The 18,325-nt window shown below is 37.4% G+C and overlaps 1 protein-coding gene across 1 annotated transcript in view; it reads right to left on the bottom strand.

The window, feature by feature from the left end:
- The window catches only part of tjap1 (tight junction associated protein 1 (peripheral)), a 100,468-nt gene extending 84,141 nt beyond the window's left edge, over positions 1-16,327 (bottom strand). The window contains exon 1 of the mRNA XM_028820154.2: positions 15,887-16,327. The gene's annotated coding sequence lies outside the window, so the exon portion shown is untranslated. The remainder of the gene's footprint in view (positions 1-15,886) is intronic.
- Positions 16,328-18,325: the final 1,998 nt, after the last annotated feature.

The raw sequence follows: 18,325 nt of genomic DNA, 5'->3' as shown, positions 1-18,325 counted from the left end.
CAACCCTTCAACCCAACAAAGCTCACCAGTCCTATCCACTTATTTCTTCTAAAAAACATCAAGTCGAATTTTGAAAGTCCCTAAAGTCTTACTGTCTACCACACTACTTGGTAGCTCTGTCTTCTTTGTGTAAAGAAAAACCTCCTAATGTTTGTGCGAAATTTATCCTTAACAATTTTCAAACTGTGTCCCCTTGTTCTTGATGAAATCATTTTAAAATAACAGTCTCGATTCACTGTACTAATTCCCCTCATAATTTTAAACACTTGAAATCATGTCACCTCTTAATCTTCTTTTGCTTAAACTGTGTAGGCTCAGCTCTTTTAATCTTTCCTCATAAGTCAACCCCTATAGCCCTGGAATCAGCCTAGTTGCTCTTCTCTGGACCTTTTCTAGTGCTGCTATGTCGTTTTGTAGTCTGGAGACCAAAACTGCACACAGTACTCCAGATGAGGCCTCACCAGTGCATTATAAAGCTTGCGCATAACCTCCTTGGACTTGTACTCCACACATCGTGCTACACAACCCAACATACTGTTTGCATTCTTGATGGCTTCTGAACACTGTTGTTAAGTCAATAGCTTAGAGTCCACTATGACTCCTAAAAACTTCTCATAAAGGTGTACTCTCGACTTTCCGACCGCCCATTGTGCATTCAAACCTAACATTTTTACTTCGTATGTGTAATATTTTACTTTTTTACTGACATTAAATTTCATCTGCCACAAATCTGCCCAACCCTGTATGCTATCCAAGTACTTCTGTAATGATAGAACGAATTCCAAATTATCTGCTAATCCACCTATCTTGGTATCATCTGCAAAGTTAACCAGTTTCTAATTTACATCGCTGTCTAAATAATTCATATATATAAAAAATAGCAGTGGCCCTAGCATTGACCCCTGTGGAACACCACTCTTAACATCGGACAATTCTGATGAGGTTCCTTGCACCATCACCCTCTGTTGGCTCTGTGTCTGAGCCAATTCTGCACCCATCTAAAAACATCACCCTGAACTCCCAGTTCTTTTAGTTTGATCCCCAACCTCTCATGTGGCACCTTATCAAATGCTTTCTGAAAGTCCAGATAAATAATATCATATGCTCCACTTTGATCATATCCTTTTGTTGCCTCCTTATTGATTTCCAGCATGTTAGTAAAACACAACCTCCCTCTTCTGAACCCATGCGGACTGTTCCTAATAACTCCTGTCCTTGCCAGGTGTTGCTCAATCTTATCCTTAATAATTCATTCCATTAATTTTCCTGTGATACATGTTAAGTTTACTGGCCTATAGTTGCTTGGATCTGCCCTGTCACCCTTTTTATATAACGGGAGGATATTTGCCATTTTCCAGTCCTTCAGAATCTCTCCAGTGAACAGTAACTTCCTAAAAATGTGTGTCAAGGGCTTATATATGTACTCACTAGCCTCCTCAAGAACTAGAGGGTAAATATCTGGTCCTAGTGATTTGTTTGATTTCAGCCTACTTAATCTGAGCAGATTAGGGTTAACCCTAACCCTCTACAATTTCCAAATCCCTCAGTACCTCCTTAGTAGTCCAGTATACCTATGGGAGGTTAGCCACTTGCTCATTTGTGAAGACTTTAGAAAAATGTAAGTTTAGGGCATCCGCCATTTCATTGTCTGTATCCTTTAATTCTCCTTCACCATTTCTGATGCACTTTACCTCCTCCTTGACTGTTCTTTTACTACTAAAATACTGAAAGAATCTCTTAGGGTCTTCTTTCGCCTTATCTGCTATATTCCTGTCCAACTGTCTTTTAACCTCCCTGACATATTGTACTTCTTAGTGGTTGCTCTCATGTTCTCATACACTCTATGATCCACTTTGCAGTCATTAGTCTTATAAAGCAGTTTTTTCCTTTTATTTAATATTTCTTTTTTAAATATTTATTAATCCACTTTGGAGTTTTTTTAACTCCCTATTAATTGCAAATTTGGGTATGTATCTGTCCTGCATTACATGTAAAACATTTAAGTTTAAGTGCCTTAAACAAGTTTGGCTAATGTTTCTTTGAAGTCTCTCAGTCAACCCCCATTGGAAAGTCAGGCTGCCTAACTGGTAAACTTTAGCTCAACAAATGGTTTTAGGGTCAGGTGTGAAGGTGTTTTATTCCCCCATTGGTCTGAAGTATGGCTGTTTGGAACTGGCTTGTATCAGAAGCCAGTAAGTACTATGATGCCCTACTGGCTCTAGGGGTTGGACAACACAATGAAGAGCACAGCTCGGCAGCCATATTGAGACAGGCAATGCGGCCTGTTCTGAAGAAAGCTGACCACAAACGATGCCTTACCTAGAGACATTTTTAAGTAACTAACAAATCTGTGTGCCGCCTGAAACTACACATCACCATTTAATCAGGTTGTATGGTTGCCAATATCCAAATGTACTTTGCATATTGTTATTATTTATGAATATTACCAATAATACATAGTTTAAATTGTAACTAAACTCCTGCTTGTCTTTTACTACACCTAATTGCCTGAGGTTATAGATGTAGAAAGGAAGGTGGGGAGAGGTTATATACTATAATACCATATAAACATTGGTAAGTCAGTGAGATTTGAAGCATTCTGACAAAGGCTACACATTAATAATACAAAATGGTAAAGTAGAGTAATATATTACTCTACCAAGACAAAACAGTTATCCCAGTTAATAATTGAATAATTGAAGTCCCCCATGACTATATCATCTCCCTGTAAACTTGCCTTTTTGATATTACTAAAAAGATGTGTGTTGAAATTTCTGTCTGAATTGGGTGGTCTATAACACTTCTAAAATAAGACCTCATTCCATAATATTTTCCAGGCAAAGCCACATGTTCTCACTAAGATGGGACTCATTGTCCAACTGAAGAGGACTTACATTTAAATTCTGTCAGACATAAAGAGCAACCCCACCTCCTTTTCTGTTCTGTCTATCCTTCCTAAGAAATGTGTATCCCTCTATATCACACTCATCCCCATATTTGTTATTTAGCCAGGCTTCCATTATTGCTATAATGGGGCATCATCGGGAAAATAAAAACCTAAAAACTTACCAATGAAGTAGCAAAAGTTCTTATGTAGGAAAATGTGTTTCTGATGCATGTTTGTGACAGCAAAAAGGATCTGGAAATTATCATTTTATCTCATATTTCTGGTACTAGTTTTCTTGTGGAAACAATATGTTTTGTATTTGCATCCATAAGTTGTCACATAAATACTGAAGTAAATCAAAATCAAACCAACCACGTGGCATGAACAGTTTACTGTGATTTGGTCTTTCAAAAGGAAATTACACCCCCTAGGGGTTGAAAGATTATTGCCGAAGACAAATGCTTCAAAAATGACACACATCTATTTTATAATGTGGGTACAATCACAAGACACTGATCAAAATCAACAATTGCCTTGGATGTATTCGGTAAGTATTTAAGCTTTTTATTTTCCAGTGATATCCGACACCTCATTAGCCTCCACTGTAAAGTGCCAGTGAGGGCAAGATATTTTTTGAAATTTATAGAAAATGCTTAACTTTAGAACACAATTTCGCATGGCAAATGCATATATATCAAATTTGCGAAGAAATAACTTTGACCTGCAAAATATCGATCTTATCCGTTAAGCATGTTAGCATTCAAGACCATGGAAGGTTAACATGCTTAGCAAGTTTACACATAAAATATACACATTTGGTTTTTAAGTTAATAAGCCTATTTTTTTTTTTAACTAAGTACAGTAATCCCTCCTCCATTGCGGGGGTTGCGTTCCAGAGCCACCCGCGAAATAAGAAAATCCGCGAAGTAGAAACCATATGTTTATATGGTTATTTTTATATTGTCATGCTTGGTCACAGATTTGCGCAGAAACACAGGAGGTTGTAGAGAGACAGGAACGTTATTCAAACACTGCAAACAAACATTTGTCTCTTTTTCAAAAGTTTAAACTGTGCTCCATGATAAGACAGAGATGACAGTTCTGTCTGACAATTAAAAGAATGCAAACATACCTTCCTTTTCAAAGGAGTGCGCGTCAGGAGCACTGAATGTCAGAAAGTGAGAGAAAACCAAACAAATCAATAGGGCTGTTTTGCTTTTAAGTATGCGAAGCACCGCCGGTACAAAGCTGTTGAAGGCGGCAGCTCACACCCCCTCTGTCAGGAGCAGGGAGAGAGAGAGAGAGAGAGAGAGAGAGAGACAGAGACAGAGACAGAGGAAAACAAACAGTCAAAAATCAATACATGCCCTTTGAGCTTTAAAGTATGCGAAGCACTATGCAGCATGTCGCTTCACGAAGCAACTGCACACAGAAGGTAGCAACTCTTTCAGCATTTTTAGACGAGAGTCCGTATCGTCTAGGTGTGCGAACAGCCCCCCTGCTCACACCCCCTACGTCAGGATCAGAGAAAGTCGGCGCAAGAGAGAGAGAGAGAGAGAGAGAGAGAGAGAGAGAGAGAGAGAGAGAGAAACAAAAGTAAGTTGGGTAGCTTCTCAGCCATCTGCCAATAGCGTCCCTTGTATGAAATCAACTGGGCAAACCAACTGAGGAAGCATGTACCAGAAATTAAAAGACCCATTGTCCTCAGAAATCCGCGAACCAGCAAAAAATCCGCGATATATATTTAAATATGCTTACATATAAAATCCGCGATAGAGTGAAGCCGCGAAAGGCGAAGCGTGATATAGCGAGGGATCACTGTACCATGACCAAATTCTTATTTATTCTATTTCTAATTAAAAACATTAGCCGCTGTATTAAACACAAGTACTAAATACTCAGACAAGGAGTGTCCATTTTAATTAAAGGACAAAACAAGAGGTCTGAACGTATTAAATAACTTTATCTTTTATATCTTGCAGAAGATATCTGGCTGTACTCAGAGTGGAAGAGAAGAGACAACATAGAAGTCTGTTGTTTCTCTCCCAAGATTCCCTATTCTCATTTTTTTTTTTTTACTCCACCGTCATTACTGTGAAAGCCAATTCTGTGTTCAATCTCTCCTAAAGTCTGACTGTGGGCTCTCCGTTTATAGGAAATTAAGGCAGTAAAATGGCATGTGAGCTACCTCTAGTACCATAATACATCATGTAACAAAGCACTACGGCTAAATTACTGTAAAGCTTAGAAAAGAAGATTTAAATTTTGAGATAAGCAAACTTACTGATCAAGTCATTTCGAGTGAATATTGGCTGACCAGCAGCTGATCAATTGGAGCACCTCTAATTATCATCAAGCCAGCAAGGGGAATGGCTGCAAAACTTATTACTTATAGTGCTCCTGTAATGCATAAATTATATTCTGCTACACATAGGTGTTGCTGACAGGAGGCATGTATGACCATATTGGCTACAGTTTCTGCTAGAGTCACAGTGGGAGGGAAAATAGGTCACAACATATTTGAACCCAGGTTCACACAGAGCCTTTTCATTTCAAATAGAAAGCATAAACTCAATTTGGATTTTACAATATCAACAGAGAATTCGACATGAACCCACTCAACATGCAAAATTTGCTCCAGAATAATAAAGGTCTTCTGCAAGTGAGGGAGATGCCTGTTGTGTTTTGTTTCAAAAATGCAACAGAGGAAAGAAAGATACAAGAAGCTACAACATCACTGGAAACTAATACGCCTCTGTGGTGGAAAGAAACTCAGTCTGAATTCAAGGAACAAGGGTCTCTGCAGGGCACATGCTATCCATTGTTGGGAAAATTGCCATTGATCAAAGTAGCAGCTTCAATTCAGAGCATGATGACCAGCTTTTGTTCTTGCAAAAGAACCTTAATATCAAAATCTAAGATCATATCCAGTTTGTTTACACCAGAACCTATGCAGCACACTTTCACATCAGTAATATATTTGCACGAAAAACATTTTTCTTTAAAATCTGGTAAAGTTAATTCAATTTTTTAAAAACAGAGCTAGTATTTAGTATCATAAATTCTGTATGATTGAAGTTGTCTTTATTGCAAACAACCAGTATTTCTAGAAAGGTACAATTTATTTTATCAGCAGAGCAAAATGAATGTGTTATTTGTAGGTTTGCAGCTAATTAAATAAGCATACTGTTCATTTTCTATTAAGTAATCTTAAGTAGGCACTTCAACATTGAAGAATGGAATCTTTAATTTAAATGTCCGGAGCCACACTGTGTCTTTAATAAAAATGTTTTCAATAAAATTCTTTTTATATATATATATATATATATATATATATATATATATATATATATATATATATATATATATATATATATAAAAAAAAGTTAAATAAAAATCATACCCCCCCAATCAAAAGATCTCCTGTTGATTCCCACACTTATTCTGAAGCTTTACAATTGTCATTTTCTATGCAAATAAGATTGCCCTTAGATTAAATGGTGCCATTTTTCAGCTTCACACCATGTCATCCTGACACTGCCAGCTACAACTGCATTTTCCAGAAGCATAAGGAGAACATTTTGACAGTGCCGAACTGTAGTGATTATCCATGCTGAATAATGTACAACAGAACATTTCTTTTAACAAGATTCTGTACAGATGAATCTAAAAAGCCAAGTCTTAAAGGGTTGTAGCTTTCATTTAAAATGAGTGGCGGCAGCAGACCTTTATCAGGTATGCAAGTCATAAATCTTCCTGCTAGTTTAAAATCCTTTTTCCTTCTTACTTGCCCTCTTGACACCAGCAGATGGCTACTGCAACCCTTCAATAACTTTAGAAAAGAAAGATATCAACCTTCACATTTAGAAGGCAAATAAGCACAAGCTTGTTTAATTTCTTTCATGTGCTGATCCATATGTATGATAAAATACTATATTTAAGAATCACTATCTTTGAAATAGTTAATTCCTACAATTCTCGAAAGTTATGAATGACAAAATTAAGTGGGTTAAAAATATTCACCTGTTAATTCTAAGACAATAAACATTATAAGTGGACGCTCATTTAAATACTCTTTTGATCAAAAAAAAAGTCAAGTTAAGGAATGCACAAAGTCCATTTGTTACATTAGAATAATTTTGATGACAAAAGGCAACTCAGCACACTCTGTTAAGTTTTGAATGTTCCAACGTCCTAATGTCTACCACACTACTTGGCAACTTACTCCATGTGCCTATGCTACAATTTACAAGTGCCCACATTCACAAGTAAAATAAATGGCTTAAGGCAAACATTTTTACAAGTGATCAAAACACCACTTTCTAAATTAAATATGCAATTTTTAAGTTTATCTCCATTGCTCAACTTGTGCTAGCTTAAAATTCAGATGGCATGAAAAAGATAAAACTGATCAAACAAATGTGGTCATCAACAAAGAGGGAACAAAAAATCTGTTTATTAAACAATGGGGAGAAAAAGGACTATAAAACAGAATGTAATTTCAAAACAACTGCACTACGCATTTTTGGATACAAGAATGGAAGCCTGCTAATTTTTCATTTTTTCCAATATTTATCACAGAAAACAAATTACAGGTAAAAATCCGTTACAACAAATATCTTTACAACAAATTTTTCATTACAACGAAGTATTTTCATAGTCCCGACAGTTTCCACATATGACACGATTCTATAGAAATCTTGTTACTACGGAATACATTCAGCAGATACTTTCATTACAACGAATTGCACAAAAGACCTTAAAATGCCTGAATGAATCATCCACAGAGCAGTTAGTTCTGTGGTTGCAGCTCAGTTGTGCACAATGATCCCCAAACAGAAACACTGTAAAATTTTTTTTCTTTCTTCGAACTTTCCTTTATTTTACTGTTTTTTGCTGTTTGTTTTCGGTGGTTTTCAGTAATACTTTTGCTTATTGCTCGTCAACATTTGAAAAACGTCCATTGGAATTTAACTCATCCTAACCCTCCTATAGAAACAGCAGACACAAAAAAACGATAACAGTTCATATTAGAAAAAAAAAAAAAAAAAAAAAAAACAGCTCTCGATTGCGGCTGAAAGAAAAAATAAAAGACGTTGCCAGTGAATTTGGAATTTCGCCATCGACACTGTCAACTTTCTTGAAAGACAGAGCAAAGAAAGAAGAAAAATCTCGGGTTGCAAACGTATGCAAACTGCTGCATTTGAAGACGCCAAAAAAGCTGTTTTTATGTGGTTCAGTGATGCTCGTTCAAGAAACATTCCTATTAATGCGGCACTCATTCAAGAAAATGTGAGGTTTCTAAACTCTCTTGGGAAACTCCCCCAACTGGACAATGTGCCGAAGAGCGTCCCGAAATGCGATCACTGCCTCTGTGGAAGACTATTTTTCCATTGTCGGAGCAACAGCAGGCTCACAGCTCTTCTGTGACTCTTCACCGAAGCAAACAGGAAAGATCTCGATGGGTGATGCAAGGAACATTGTAAATGTAGGGAACAGTATTACTTGGCCACTAACCTGGCCACAACCCGGCCTGACTGCTGTGTCTGTGTATAGAAGAGTGGCAGATCACGCTACAATAAATAACCGTGCTGTTCCTGTTTCAAGCTGAATAAAGCTGGTTTTGCTAAAGTACTGAGACTCCACCTCATGTTTTGGGGTGCAAGACAGGGACATATGGCCTGACCACGATCTTTTAGGATTTGCTTCTGTGGCGCTTCACTGCAACGCTGTGAGCCTGCTGTTACCCTGCCCCAGCAACACACAAACAATCTTCCACAGACGTGGCAATTGCTCTTTGGGATGCTCTTCGGCGTGTCGCCCGTTGGGTGGGGGAATCCCAAAAGAGTTCAGAAACCTCACAATATGAAGAAGAAGAAGAAGAAAAGGATGATTCGGCTTCTGATTGATAACTGTGCTGCCCACAACATGCTTCCGGATTTAGATAATTTTCACATTGAATTCCTCTCACCCAATTGCAGAGCAGTGCTTCAGCCATTGGATTTGGGCATCATTCGCACCCTGAAAGTGCATTATCGCAAGGCAATGCTGAGAAAAATTCTTGTCAGCATAACTTGTAGACAGGGGGAGATTAAAATTAACACGAAAGAAACTATTGAAATGATTGCAAACGCCTGGACACAAGTTAAAGAAAGCACTATTGCGACAAATACAGAATCTCATTACTGTGCAATTTTCATTACAACTAAATATTTTGTAGGTCCCTGGCAGTTCGTTGTAACAGAATTTTACCTGTATATCAATAAACATCAAGAAACCACTACTGATTAGCAAAAGCAATCTACATAGCATTTTTGAAAATAACTTCATGTAAAGTCAAATCCTTGTAGCATTCCTATTTAGTTAATATTTTACAAGTTATGTCACTAATCAGCAATTCAGTACTTTAAACAGAACACAAAACTTGAATAACAAACTTAGCCAGAGGTCTTTACATTACATCAAGCAAGAAACATGAGAAAATCAACTAAGTAAAAGCTACTAAAACAAACAAAAGTGGGGCAAGTCAATCTTGGATATTCAAAAAGCAACAGATTATAGAAAACCAAGCCAATATTAGAAAGGAATATTTATCATAAGTGGTAAATCTTACAGAAGATAAATGATGTAACAGGCTTATCCAACATTAACTTTATCCCATCACATGGGAAATGAATGTACATTAACAGTTTCTCACCCAAAATAACTCAGAATATAAATTGTGAATACAATGTAAAACCAAAGCCTCGGTATACAAAAGTATTAAAGTACAAGAGGTTTTTATATTGCTATTTATTAACAGTCATTTCTCAGCATGTTTAAAGTCCAGTGCAAGGGTAGAAGACGTGGCAAAAGCAAATCACACCAATAACAAAGAAAGAACACCATAAAGAACAATCAATCATCACTTGTACCTTGTACAAGTATAAAATGTTGTACTTGTCCAACTTAGGGTCTATAAATAATTTTCACTTAACCAAAGTTTCAAGGATTACCATGAATTATTATAAAAATAATTAAAAAAAACAGTATACTATTTCACAGTCCATGTGTGTGTACTTAAGAAAGCAGCACTTGTCAGGAACTTGCAAGAATATACATCTAAAGCAAGTCACTGTACAATTTTCAACACTTTTATCAGACAAATACTTCACAGCTAAAAATGTACATTTTAAACACTAGGGGAATTGAAACAGTTTTAAGATGTAACCTTTAACAGCACACAACAAAAAAGCATTAGGCAGACCCTAAAACATTTATGAAAAGAAGCTGTGAGGCAGCAATAATGGCTGCTTTTTCTTACATCCAGATTAGATGACTTGCTGGTTTTGTTCCTGAAATACATCCATTATCAAGTGGCTTACTGTATGTAAATTGTGGCTTCACTATCATCACACTCTTTTGCAAAGTACTACACAGGCATGGTAGTACAGTTCTCATGTAGGAATTTATTTAGAATGGGGCATACACTTGAGGATATGAGATCACCAAAATTAACACTTTGTGGTAAAAGTGAAATATCTTCCAAGGCTTCACTTGCTTGCATGCACTCAAGACTTTAGCAAAGAACTTTCCAGATTCAATTTTAACAGCACAATTTAGACGTCAAAAAGATCAAAGGATAACTGAGGATAAAAAAAAAAAAAACTCTTAATCACAACAGCTGTGAGAAAATATAAACCTGTATTATACTAAGTGGTGGGTGTGATTTGGACAAAAATAATAGGGAAACTGTTTAGTAGAGTGATTTGCTAAAACTAAACTGCTTACATAACCCTAAAAATGTAATTTAGTTTAAAATTTTATAAAAACTGTGAAACTATTATGTATACATTTATAAAAAAATAAGTAAAAGAGAACCACATTTTAATACTGTATAGGTATTCCTGCTGTCAAAACCAATTCATCCTTTTGAATGTTGTACTGATCCTTATCTACCAAAGGCCAACACCACTGCAGTGCATTTGAGACTATGAAGTAAATGCAAAGTATCCAATTTACCTGACTACAAATGTTAATGAACAATAAGGGTGACTAGAACTGGGTTAATATGTGCAAAACTGAAATAGTGACACCCATCCCTCTGGGGTTGGATTCAAAGGCAGAACAGCAACGTTCAGCTTTACTAACCAAACATGTACCCTATATTCTTACAAGTAAATCAAGACTGTAACAAGAAAAAAAAAACACTTCTTTAAGATCCTTTTAATTCCATGATCACTTATACAGACTTTCCATATATAAAATAAATATACCTTTACATATAGTATACACGGTATAGGGTGTTTTATCTATTGCTGTCTTGAATGCACCTTTACACAAGATAAAAGATTAAATGGAGCAGCAATGGGTGGAAGATGACAAGAACAAACCCCCAAAACAACCTCACTCATTCACACCAGGCCGAAAGAGTCAAGATCTTTTTTTTTTTTTGTTAATTTGGCTGTTAAACGAATGGAAACACAAACAAAAACAAAACACGGAAACTCCAAATAGACTGTAGAAAAACTGAACCAGGATTCAAAGGCACTGAAAATACTGTACTACGATTCACTGAAATGGAGACAGATATAAAGTATTTTGCCTAGCAGTTTAACGTCTTGGGTTACAACAACAGTATTGGTGCTGGTGCAATTCTTCCTTACCTGTAATTGTAAAATAAAATGAAAACAACTGAATTAGAACTTTATACCCATAAAATGCAAGAGGAAGATATCCACCACAGGAATGCACTAAGCAAAATAGCGCTAGCTACTTTACAAATGCTGCCACATTAAAAATAAACGAATAGCTATACTTGGACTTGAACCCAGCATATGCAGGCTTAAAAAGAAGAACATCCAAATAATAAAATAGACTTTTTGTCCAACACCTTATGAACACCATTTTAATCCATCCCCACCCCTTACAAACCTCCCACCCTTCACTTGCTATATATAGCCTTTGATTCCTGCATTTCTAATCATTCTCCTTTGATGATGACAACTGGAAGGTTGTTGAAAGCTTAGGAATAAAAACTGTTTTAAGATACGTGGTTCATTTTCTCCCTTTGTGGATCTCTAGCCACAAATATGCAAACCGTATCACAGACCTTCGCTTCCATTTAGGGATAAATATATGGATATTTTTCTGACCTTCTGAGTCTGTATGAAATCAGCATTGACTTCAAGATTTCAATGAAAGTCTCTTATAAACATAGATTGTACTACACAGTTAACTAAATGGATAGACAAATACAGGAACAATCTTCATAAAATGTGCAGTACAAATACAAAAGAAATAAACATTGCTTATGTAAACAAACATACAGAGCTTATCCTAGCAAGCAAAGAGCGCAATGCAGAAACAATTCCCTAGACAAAGCACCACTCCATCCAAGGACTCTTAAAAATAATGGTTCTGAAATTGCATTTTACTGGGTTTTGTGGTTCCTCATAGAACCATTGCTTGGCAAAGAACAATTTCACTCTTGGAAAGGTTCCTTGAGTATGAAACTGGGTTCTGTAGGCTTTGAAAAAGATTCCTAACATATGGAGAGAATAAACAATCTACAAAGTCTACCTTGCAGGAAAACAGCAGTAAATCTTTTAAAATCAAGAACCCATTGGTATTTCACAAATCTATAAACAATTTATGAAGTCTGTTACATAATTAAATAAATGTTTTTTTTTTAGAGTCTTCATTTAGTTGGTTCTTTTGGGGATCAAAAATGGCTCCCCTATGGCATCACTTTGAAGAACAGTTCTGGCACCTTGATTTTTAAGATTCAATGCTTTTATAATTCTTTGCATTTATATAGCGCTTTTCAAACTACTCAAATCGCTCAGCAATTGCAGGTTAAGGGCCTTGCTCAAGGGTCCAACAGAGCAAAGTCCCTTTTGACATTTACGGGATTCGAACCAACAACCTTCCGATTGCCAGTGCAGATCCCTAGCCTCAGAGCCACCACTCTGCCTTCTTTTATTAAATTGGTTATTCTATTAAAATATACCAATAATACTGGACAAGCAGCACAATTCAAAGAACGTGTATATGTCTTAAACTGTAATAGTTTATTGACATAGAAATAAATTTAAAGAGTCTACTGCTAAAAGGTACTTATGACCATGGTCAGCTGGCAGTCTCTTAAAAGAATACTACACCCAAAAATAATATTTTTTATATGTTATTTTCTCCATGCAGTTTGTGTCAATGTCCTGTTTTCGTGGAGAAAGGACATAACGTTTCTGCTAGGAAAGGACCCAACAGTGACCAACGATAGACAATACCAAATGATAAGAAAAATGTTCAAGGGAAAAAAAAAAAAAAAAAAAAAAAAAACTTGCATTACTCGTGAAACAATCTACATGTCAGTTTTCCAGTCTTGTGTGTATAATGCACGTTATTTTTCTAAATCTATGTATTTTCTCCACAAAAACATGACATTTTCATGGTCACCACCACAAACTGCAGTGTAAGTAACATATAAAACAAAACACTTTTGGGTGGAGCATTCCTTTAAAAATTGGTTCTTTCTTTTTTGCTGAATGATACAGTGGTGTAATGACATGTAAAGACTAGGAAATGCTCTGAATGAATTTGCAAATACAGAAACAATTTTACAGAAATGGGTAAGACACAAATGATAAATCAGGAAATACACGCATAGTGTAACATTCAAGTGCATTTGAGGGCTGCACAGACACTTCTTAATCCATTTCAGAGTTGTGGGGGCAAGACACCATTCCTCTGGGACTGGGCAAAAGGCTTAAAACTAGCTTGAGCAGGACTCTAGTCTATTACAGGAACCACTCTTACTCAAACACAGACATAAATATAAACTTCCATTATTAATATACAGTGACAATTTGCAAGTGCTAATTAACATAACCTAAATAAATAAATTAAAATAAAAAAACGTATGTATTTAATCCATTCTATACTTCAGCATGTCTTGCCAGAGTAATTTTCAGGATCTAGGGCTTGCAAAGCTATTTAGTTGTGACAAATGTCAGGGAATAACAGAACTGAAAGGCAAACTTAATTGCAGCAAGTGACCATTATGGATATCAAGTGAATGTGGCACTCTAATGAAAAATTATACGGTGATCAGATTTTCAAAGTCCCAAACCACCTGTGTAGTGTGTATGCACACACAAAAAGCCCATCCACATAATACCTGTTTGCCTAATTTCAGAAATATATTGGAATGAGGGCATTTGGGGGGAGAGAGAGGGGAAACATTTTCATAAATGAAAGCATAAGAGCCAACACAGTGCTTGAAGTATATACAAATAAATGCCGGTATTCTGTTTTCGTCTGCTTCTTGTTCTTCGTTATGATGATATTTAAATATAACAAGTTTTTAAACACGCAAGGTTCTGTCTTGGAGTTAGTTGTAAATATATTGTGACTATGTTTCAGCAAAGTAATGTTTGTGGCACTGAAAAACTTAAGTGGGAGGCCTGTTAAAACCAGGATATTTTGATATTCTTCAGTTATTTGTTGAGATACATAGCCTGAAACTGTGACCGACCCTGTCACTATAAATTATAGTGTCGAAATAGCCTTTGCACATGGTACTTCACTCATATCTAGATAACAATGTTTTTTTCATTTGTATTTTACAGTTAGGAAGACTGGTTGAGTTACAGTGGTTTTCAGCCTTTTTGACAAGTGGACTATTTTTAGTTAGAGAATCTATCATGGACTGGGGGTTCTCTGTGAAGCTTTGAGTGACTTGTTCAGAGTCTGAAGACAGCCGCCTTCTCAGGGTCTTGCAAGCAGGTGAGATGGGGTCATGCCTATTATAGCATGGGTGGTGATGCAACAACTGCTGATGGTACTGGCTTAATGGTGAGTGGTAGAACCGTCTTTCTTTTCTTTCATTGGGTCCTCCGGCAATTTCTCAGCAACTTCATTTTCCTAATAGGTTGCAGTGGAAAGGAATCTACTACAGAATGACCATGTGAATTCTGTATAGGGAAATGAGAGGTAGATGGGGCATTCAGCTCTTTATCCCTAGAAGACTGTTGGAGATGTATCGATCTGCAGAGCACAGCACTATATGCCAGCAGCTGGTTTTGGCTCTACAGTTGGTTTTTTGGTAAAGAACACCACGTTTTTATAGGTTGTTTCCAAATGGCTTGCACCAGTCTGAATAGCCACAGTGTCCACCTTGAAACAATAGCCTGGAGTGTAGGAGGGCCTCTCTCTTCTGTATCCTAATATGCAGTTCACTGGTATGGTAAAGAAAAGTGCACATGCATACGGTAAGAACGTGCAAAGCACATGCGTCTGTGTTTAGAACAGTCGAATTATCAAGCTGTAGCACTAACCGCTGCGCCACCCAGACTCATAACAAAATACTGTACACTGCGAGTATACATACCAGCGCAACACACACACAATACCAGTACATAAGCGTACGAGAAAAAAGAATCACTGAGAAAATACTGCACATTATATACGTATATTATACACCGTATATAAATACACACACACACACCATGTGATATGATTTGAATCTAACAAAACAGAGATACTACTTTTTATCGTTCACCGAAATTTTAATCAAAGTCGCATGTAGTGTACAACTAAACGTGTTGAAAAATTTTAACCACCCAAATATATACACGGATACACAAATACAGACCAAATTGTATTCAAAATGGGTGCGGTACAATTCAAAACGATATTTTCAAAGAAACAATAAATGATCTCGGCAATAGATAATAAGCCGACATAATAAACGTTGAACTGTACAGTAGACTGCAGTGATTTCCACGTCAAAAGAACGAAAGTAACCGCCACGTAAAATGAATAAAAAAAGCCGACTTCACGGCTGTTAAATACCGAGATAACAGCACTTGCGTATGCCACCATGCCTGGACATGGCCCCCACACTCCTGCGGTCTCCCCACCACAGTCAATCTGTCGAGGTAACCCCCCCCCTTCAATACCTCCCTCTCCTCTTGTCTTTCACCCGGCCGAACTGCTTTGTTTTCAAAGTCTACTCACCGGTCGCTATCGCTCCTGGCACTCCGCCTGCGTCTCCGGGTCACAAACTTTCGCCGCTTCTTCTTCTTTTTCTTCTTTCCTCGGACCCTGTTGCAAAGCCTCTCCCGAGCCCACAGCTCCAAAAAGCCGCTCTGCAACGCCGAAATGCCTGACGACACACGAGCGCAGTGCGCACACTCTCACGCCGGCGAGCAACAGAGCAAACAAGTCTCCCAGCCGTCAGCAGGTCGTGCGGCTTTCCCCGTTCCGGTGGCTGCTCTCCGGGATAAAGTTTATCTTCATTCCTTGTCCGCTGCCGCCGCCATCTCTCCCCGCGGGGTATGCCGGGTAATCCTCAGGAATCCCCACGCAGTACGAGCTGCGCGCGGCGACTCAAGGCGAAACGTCGACTGGCAGGCAGTGAGTGCCGTTGTGGAGCCAGACGTCATCCAACTTATTATTTTTTTGTTATTAATATCTCAGATCTTAAACCTGTCTATGACGTGCGTTTTGATTGTCATTAGCCAGTTAATATTACTATTTAAAGCTGAAGCTAACAAAAAGAGACGGCAGATGAAGAAAAGGTTCGAAAAGTTTTACCCAAGTTCGTGTCGTTGTTCTCTAAGTACAGATTTAACGGTTTTAGACTTCGCTCAAAAGCCTCTTAACTTTAAAACTGCACCCAAGGTATGTGTCAACTAACTACACGACATGGTTTTTGGAATAGAAACGTGCACTGCGGTTAACCTCGAAAACTTTGCAGACGCAAAAGCAAAATTTACAAACAAAAGAAATCAATTAACGTAAGCCTCCAATTTATGCTGTTTGTAAGAAATGTGGTGATTTATTTCGTAAGGTAGAAGTACATAATAAACAAGAATATGTGCGTCAAATATTTGAAATGTTAACGGCTGTGCTTCGTTTTAAATGTTTAGTTTCTAAATATTCTCGATTGTAACGGAAGTTTGTAATTTTTCACCCTCGGCAGGTAATAGTAAAGGATCAAAAATAACATCATATTAGTAATCATTGACCTTGAAATAATCTATAATTGTGCTAATGCTGGAAATTTGTCATTTTTTACCATTAGGGAATGGCTGTTAGCGGACTAGAACAATATAATACAGTTTGTTTTTGTATAGCGGTCTTCGCTGAGTGCAGGTGCAGAGAGCCCTGTGACAAATTCTCAAATGAAACGCTTACTAATTACTAAATACAGAAGTAGCACATATAATGACACAGAAAACATGATTAACATAAGTGGAAACCAACAATATCTGTCCATTAATGAATTGTTGAATTATGGCCTGTTGACTACAGGGGTGATGAACATTGTAAGAGAGAAAGTCAGACTTGGTCATAGTCCAGGAAACCTTGGGTAACTATCGGCTCTCCTGAAGTGGAGTCTATGCAGGGCTGTCCAATCTAATGATGATTCCAAATATCAAAAATATTATCAAATTTGTGATCAGCAACCTCAAAATAGCATCAACCGACACTCATGCCTATTATCAATTCCCACATTTTCGAAGTTACCCTTCTATCCTATTAGGAGTGAGTCAGGAGGCACAAGGCAATAAAAACATAAGTGATTTCAGAACATAAGAACACCAGAATTTCATCACGAGACCTCCAGGATGTTCTTGCCAATGTTGATGTCAAAGTGTGTGAGTCAATCATTAGGAAGAAGCTGCAAAAGTAATTGAAAATGTACAGGCACAGTGTAGCATAGGATTGAGTTAGTACTCCTGCGCTATATCCAGATTTCATGACTCAGTTCACAGAATGCAAATATAGTTGGTGGTATCAGTGGTAACCAGTGACTTTATGAAGAGACTAACTCTATTAATGAACCTCAAGACAAGTCGTATTGAGACTTAGGTGTGAAAAGTAACAGAAAACTAACTTTGCAGCAGGCATTGTTACTTGTTGCCATACCGTAACGTAAAATATTCTCAGATGTGTTTTAAAACAATTCAGGGTCACAGCAGTACTTAAACCTCGGTTGGGCTTCAAGTACATCAAAGGATATATTCATGCACAGACTCATACAATCATACAAGGTCTATTTAGGGTTAACAGTTAAACCTAAAATGCAGATCGATGGGATGCAGGTGAATAATCAACATACCCAGAGAAAAGCCAATATAGGCTCAGGGAGAATGTCCAAATTCCATAAACGCAGTGCAGGCATGGCATTCAAACCGAGACAGGGCCATTTTCTGGCATTAGCAAGCTGCACTATATGGCCAAAGGTATGTGGACACCCCTGTGAATTATTGAGTTCTGGTGTTTTAGCCACACCCATTATTAACAGGTGTATAAAGTCAAGCAGATAGCCATCTGAAGTCCATTGGCACAAATTGGCAGCAGGATAGGTCATACTGAAGAGACTGATGACTTTAAATATGGCCACAAGTCAGTATCTCTGCTCTGCTAGATCTGCCCCAGTCAAGTAAG

Source organism: Erpetoichthys calabaricus, chromosome 15 (genome assembly GCF_900747795.2).
Source record: "Erpetoichthys calabaricus chromosome 15, fErpCal1.3, whole genome shotgun sequence".
Lineage (NCBI taxonomy): Eukaryota > Metazoa > Chordata > Cladistia > Polypteriformes > Polypteridae > Erpetoichthys > Erpetoichthys calabaricus.
This window is presented reverse-complemented; position numbering and strand designations above follow the sequence as displayed.